Source organism: Orcinus orca, chromosome 7 (assembly GCF_937001465.1).
Source record: "Orcinus orca chromosome 7, mOrcOrc1.1, whole genome shotgun sequence".
NCBI classification, from domain to species: domain Eukaryota; kingdom Metazoa; phylum Chordata; class Mammalia; order Artiodactyla; family Delphinidae; genus Orcinus; species Orcinus orca.
Window position 1 is genome coordinate 54980156 of NC_064565.1, and position 6913 is coordinate 54987068.

The 6913-nt window shown below is 39.2% G+C and overlaps 1 protein-coding gene across 1 annotated transcript in view; it reads right to left on the reverse strand.

The window, feature by feature from the left end:
• The window catches only part of LOC101279038 (sodium channel protein type 1 subunit alpha), a 163229-nt gene extending 161917 nt beyond the window's left edge, over positions 1 to 1312 (reverse strand). Inside the window, exon 1 of the mRNA XM_049712218.1 lies at positions 941 to 1312. The gene's annotated coding sequence lies outside the window, so the exon portion shown is untranslated. The remainder of the gene's footprint in view (positions 1 to 940) is intronic.
• Positions 1313 to 6913: the final 5601 nt, after the last annotated feature.

A 6913-nucleotide genomic window follows, 5' to 3' on the forward strand; every position in this document is an offset into this window, starting at 1 on the left:
TGAACTTTGCTTGCCAAGGGCACGCAGGAAGCCAACCCCTCTCAAATGTGCTGTATCTATCTTCAACTTTTAAAATAACCACCTATCCTTTCAATCAGGTGCCATTTGTTGTCTCATAATCTCTGGTTAAATTTTATTAAATTTTTTTTCCCCAATATTACACTGCTGCTGCAATCTTACCAGGCTTTTCTGCAGCATTCAATAAGAGTCTCCCGTTTTAACTAATTCCCGTACCAGGACACAGTGTGAGAGTCTAAAACAGAATCAGCATGATATCAGTTCTACTTTTGCTCAGAGAATAAATCAGTGTTCATGCTAAACCTGGGATAATGCTTCCAAGCACCCCATACACAGCAGTGTGAACGAATGCAGTTAATCCAACACTAGTCAGGCTTGTATCAAATAGCGCTCCTACTGCAGTATTCACCTTGGAATAAGTAGGCAGGATTTATTATTTGTTGAAGTCACAAAACTGCCAGGTTATGCAGGCTCTGTTCTCATACTATCACAAACAATCACAACAGAAGACAAATACAGGAAAACATAAAGCTCATTTACAAGGGAAGCAAATTTGCAATCAGACAAGGGCAATGTAACAGCCAAGAACTGCAGTAAATCTCTTACAGCTAATAGCCCCATCTAATAATGCTCTCCTTCAATGCCTCTGAGCAAATGGATTGCATTCAGTTTAAACAATCAAATCCAACATGCATTCCTCGATAGTTAGAGATGATGCTTGATAAGCAAACTCTAATTTATGATTCATTTACTCTTTAACTGTCTTAAAGCTAGGATTGCTGGAAGACATCCTATGCTTATTCAAGCATGCTGACAGAACTGAAATCTCTTAGTAATTTCCCTCTACACCTCTCAGCATGGCTGACAGGCAGCTGCCAAGACTATAGCACATAAACCACTGATTCATGCAAAAAATATTTACCCCCAAAAGATGGAGTAAAAGCTCAGCTTCCTCCAGCTTCCATAGCCCCTGAAGTGTTAATCTGAAGGAAGAGTTCCATGAGTTTTCACAGGCCAGCAGTGTGTCTCCTACACTTGACCTAGACAGCCTTACATAACGAAGCATCGGAGCTGGGGAGCTTGCTGAATGTCATCACCAGCAAGAGTGAGGAGTATTGGCAGCAGCAGGCAGGCGGGCAGGCTGGGAGTTTGCATGGAAATCAAGAAGTCTTGTCTTTCTCTTTTCAAATGTTTGGGAAGGACAGTTAAGAATAGCTCAGAAACTGGTCCCGTTCTTTTTGTGGGGAGAATGACCAGAAGCATAGAAGCTAAGTCTTCCAGCAAGTACAAGATACCTCTTTCGGTGTTTGCAGTAAACCTAACAGAATGACTGGCTGTCTGTAAAGGACTGTGCCATGACACCTCAGATGAAGGGAATGGTAAAGCAAAGTAATGACTCAAAGGCTACCACGGAGCTTCTACCTTTAACTCATTGTGGTAAGTATAGGGGAATATGTGTATTTGTAATAGAGGAATACTTTCAGGTGTGAGTTGGTTTGCAGGATGATAACTAAAGGATTTGTAAAGAGTGTTCATGTCCCTTGAACATCTTATTGTAAGCAAGATGATAGCATTTATAATCCTGTGTATCAAATTCAGAATGCGGTGGGTTAAACTGGCTGTGTTTCATGTATTTCAGTTTCAGATATTTTCATGAAAGTAGTAAGAGAAGCAGGTACCTCTCTGTGGTGGTTTGCAGATAACTATCAAATGTGTTAATTACTTCTACTGTCTATACTAAAAAGATTTGAATTTCAGCATTCAGATTTTGCGTAAAATGAATCTTTTTTAGACTTTGAAAGCAGTTTCTCAGAATAAGGCAAGAGGATCACTGTGCTTTTAAATAAGCTTTCTTAGACTCACTCCTGGATATCTGGGAGATACTTTGGAACAGCAAATTAAAAACAATGCACTCTACATCTAATTTTCATTCAATTACCTAAAATGCGTGCAATACAAGTTAGGTCCTTAAAACCTGGAAATAATAAAACCAGTCCTATATTCTGATCCTGAGTAAAGTGATATGGTATTATTAATATGATATTATATTGTTTAATTATATATAAAACTGTGGTTTTGTATGGGATATGGGCTAAGATATATAATTCCCAAGGCAGTAGAAACAGAAAAGAAGCCATGCATCTTTTAAAACTAATCTTAATGTCCTGCTCTTAGTCAGGAAACTTGTCTACTAATGCATCCCACCGAGAATACAATAGGGAAATAAGAGAAGCTTAGGTCTACGAAACAACACAATAGTTTAATTCCACCCCATCACGTAACCCCTAAGGAAACAGAGGTAGAAAGAAGTTAAATGATGGGCTGATGGTGACACGAAGAAGTGAGTAGAAAGTGGTTTTCTTGATAGTCACCGGTATTTTGCTGACCATACCACAGTGAATAACTGTCCTTTAGTACTGGTATAAAGGCCTGATGTACAATAATTTTTTTATCATAGGAATGACAGAACAAAGTGGAATAGCATTAAATATCTGCTTCTAGCAGTATTCTGATTTTTGAAAAACAAGTTTTGTAGTGGACAGAATGAGAAATTTTCTTCAATTATTTCTCACAACTGTAATGAACATACTGGTATGATAGTTAACTAAAATTTCAAATTATGAAATAGTATTCTGAACATTCAGCACTGGATACCATGTTGGTGGTTCAAGTTCTTTTATTTTGTTGATATTGATTGTGGTGCTAGGCTTATCTGTCTCTTGGAGAGCTAATGTACATGAATAACCCATAGGAAGCAAAGGACTGGAAAACAGAATGTTTCAAAAGAGATTCTGTCTTGTTACTTTCAAGCAAACTGAGCCTTTTGTAGTCAGGCACTTGTTTCTCATTTTTGCATCCCTGCCCACAGCACAGGGGTTACTGCACCCTCAATAAATGTTTGCTGAATGAATAAATGGAGGGGTGAAATGCATCCATATTGACCCTTCTATGAGAGTTGCATATGTTATTGCCAAGTAGAATTCCTTGGAGGAGTCATTTTAAGGAAAGTATAAGAATGATTTATGAATGTATGACTTAAATAAGTGCCAAAGTAAATGAATGCTCCTGAAATGCTTGTTTAGAAACTGCTCTTATAAATTTTTTTTTTAGTGTGTTCCTTGCAACCTAATTAGATCAACTTGGTATAGGTTTGACAGCCCATAAGAGATAATCCAACTTTCACTAGGTTAACCAAATAGAGGTTTTGTTTTACTCAAGTGACATTAAGTTGAAACAAGTGACATTAAGGTCAAATGACATTAAGTTAGGATTTCACAGTCCTGGCAGACCCACAGTCCTCAGCGTTCTAAGCTCATTTTTCCTTCCACTTGGCCATCCTTAGTATGTGGCTTTTATCCTCTGATTTGTTGCCTTGTGGTCTCAGAATGGCTCCCTCACCTCTTGCATCCTGACTACATTCTAGGCAGGAGGACAGAAAGTGCAAAAGGCAAAAGGCAAAAGGCAAGCGCTAGCTGGATCAGCTTTCTCCAAGAGCTTTCCCAGAAGAGACTTTGACTTACGTCTTCTGGGTTGTAACTGTAAAAAATGCCACCCCCCCTGGGGGTGGGGAGAGTCTGGAAAAATTGTGTTTTTAGCTGAACTCATTGCCACCCCCAACAGAGCTGGGGTTCTGTTTTTAAAGCAAAGTGAGGTGCTTCCATTCTCCCTTAGCATACAGTTTTGGTGATTCTGGGAAAATTCTGAAGTGTGATCATTTAGTTTAAGCTGATTTATCTTTCAAAAGAAGGAAAAGTTTTCTCATTTTATATCTGGCTCTTCTATGGAAAAAATTATCCTACTTTTGCAATAGAACGTTACCTGGGAAACAGTGGATTTATAACTACACTGTCGTCAAATAGATACAAAGAGAAAGCTGGAGATAAACTTTTCAGAATGAAAAAGGGAAAATAATCCCATCTGCGATTTCACCTCATACTCAGCCCATAATCACAATCAAGGTTGCCTAAAGCTGTTTCTTTCTGGAAAGATTCTATAAAAGATTCTATAAAAGGTGAAATGGACACTGAATTAAAGCTCTAACCCTTAAAATTTATGCAACTACTAAGTAAAATGGTGTCTCACTAATTTAGAAAAGAGGCTTTTCTTCATTTGTTTCAGTTTTGTCTGTTGTCTTGTTGGAATCAGCTAGACTGAAAAGCACATGGTGCCTCCCGCTGAGCCATGGAAAACTTTATCAGATAACCCAACTAGGTCACAAGAGTGCCTCTCTAAACCAGAAGCTGTTCTTTATATTGTCTGGAATAATACTGACATCTTTTAAAAAACCTGGAACAAAATGACCCCTCAAGCCAAAAGTTTTACTTTAAACTTATAGAGGGTTCCTGGGCACAAAAGAATAGAAGCTCTCTAATCTTAGAGGAAAAAAATGATGGCATTCATAATTTCTACCAAATTTAACTTTTAAAGGAAGATAGTTGACTTCTGAACCCAAGTCACAATCACCTTGAAATAACCTATTTGGAAAAAAATTGAATATTGCAGTAGCTTCTACGTCACTGAATAGCCATGAGGAGCAAGGTATTTATTTCACTTTCTTACAGAAATAAGTGAGGCAATTCTTTGCAGAACACCAAGACTATTCCCAGCCTAACTGGAAACAGCAAAAATAAAATATGTTTAGTACCTGGAAGGTATGAGTTTTACAAGTCGCAAACTCAATAGAGAACAAAATTGCAACTTTCTTCATTTCCCTATAAATTAATTTAATTTCTATTTTACTGTCCCATTTTTGCCTAAAGACAGAAAATGTAATTATCTCTAGGTCAGCTCAATCACTTTAATACTTTTTCGGTTATCTCAGGTTTAGCTCAGTAAAATGTGAGATTTTAATTTTTGCCCTTTATATTAATTAGAGTTAACACTAGCTTCGGCAACAAATACACCCCAAAGTCTTGGTAGCTTAGTACAATGAAACTGTATTTCTTACTCACGCAAAGATCTATGTGGTTGTTCCTGGTTGGCAGGCGGCCTTCCGCATGATGATTCATGGATCCTTCTTGCGGCTCCTCCTGCCTCTAGAGTAAGCTAACAGACAAAAAGAGATCGTGAAGAGTTACACATACCTCTTCAGCCCAGAAGAGGTACACATGACTGGCTTACATTTAAATGGTGAGGAATAGTCACATAGCTCCACCTAGATGCAATGGGAGGCTGAGAAATGTTGTCCCTGGCTGGGCAGCCATTTTTTCAGAAGGGACCATAAGTTATTGTGGTCATCAAGCTCTCTCTGCCTACTTTTCATCTTTGCAGTTGAAGCATCTTTTGAAAATATATCATCTTTTGCCAATTATTGTCTTTTGAGATTAAATTAGAGAACTGAGGGCGTCCCTGGTGGCACAGTGGTTGAGAATCTGCCTGCCAATGCAGGGGACACGGGTTCAAGCCGTGGTCTGGGAAGATCCCACATGCCGAGGAGCGACTAGGCCCGTGCGCCACAACTACTGAGCCTGCGCGTCTGGAGCCTGTGCTCCGCAACAAGAGGCCGCGACAGTGAAAGGTCCGTGCAACGCGATGAAGAGTGGCCCCCACTCGCCGCAACTAGAGAAAGACCTCACACAGAAACTAAGACCCAACACAGCCCTAAATAAATAAATTTAAATTAGAGAACTGAGAGGATTTAACAATGGGTGTAGCGGATCTCTCCTTGTGTTGGTGGCATGATTGGTTATATTTTGCACCTGGAAATGAGATCGCATCCTTTTTCTTCCACCTAAGGAGATCAGAGAAACTTTAGTACAGGTATTCAAATGTTTACATTATAGTACCTGAAATTCAGGTCTATAGTTTTATATTTTAAATAAAGTACCCCAAATTGGAACAGTTCCATATGCTATGAGAAACATGGCTTGTTTATATGAATTTTGAAAGAACAGTTTCTAAATCCATTCTGAACATAACATCCAGCTAATGCTTGGATATCACTTTGGCATTTCAGGCAGGATGTAAGAAAATACAAGGAGGAAGGGTTGCAGCCTGTATCAGGAAAGCGAATTTCTCAGAAATCCTCAGCAGACTTCTTCATGGGTTCTCACTGGCCAGAATTGTTATATGGCTACTTATAGTGGCAAGAGAAGAAGCCGGGAAAGATAGCTTTCAAGTTGGATTGTTAGATGTTTCAAACAAAATTGGGGTTCTCTTAATAAGGAAGAAGGAGAAAAAGAATAACTGTATCTGTCTCAACACTAATAGCTCAATTAATCAGCCTGAGGGGATTATAAACTTGTTTTACACTTCCCAGAGGGCTTAGTACAAGTGGTGTGTATGCGGGTGGGTGGTGGGAGGGCGGAGAGAGCGAGAAAGAGAAAGAGAGGGAGAGGGAGAGGGAGAAGAGAGAAAGGGACACAGAGAGAGGCATAGAGAGAGAACATGGAACTGAATGAAAGTGACTTGATATTATAAGAAAACTGGGGTGGTAAAGACAAAGATTCAGCTCTAGAAAAGAAAATTCTAGAGACCTCTGAGATAAACCCTAAATAGTTAAAAGGCTATTCTGTAATAATTAAGAAGTAGATTAGGTATCAGTAGAAACAGAGAGAAGTGGTCTGAAAAATATATTATTGATACCTACCTGGAGCAGGTATGTTTAAATTAGTGCCCTTGAGTCTGTGTTGGAATCGACAAGGATGAGGCTCACTCAGTCCGTGTGGTAGTGGCCTGAGGAATCTGGTTAAGTGATCTCTTTCCTTAGGGAGCTGGGGAAAAGCAACTGCACATCAGTGACGCCACAATCCAAAGTCCAATTTGTCCATCTAAACGTGTGGACAATAAGACGGGCCAGCTAATGTGATGACTAACGTGAATGGTGGCCAGTGCTGACGAGATTTTCTTAAGCTCATTGTTGAGGTTTTGTATCTATTGCTGTTCTGCACTGCAT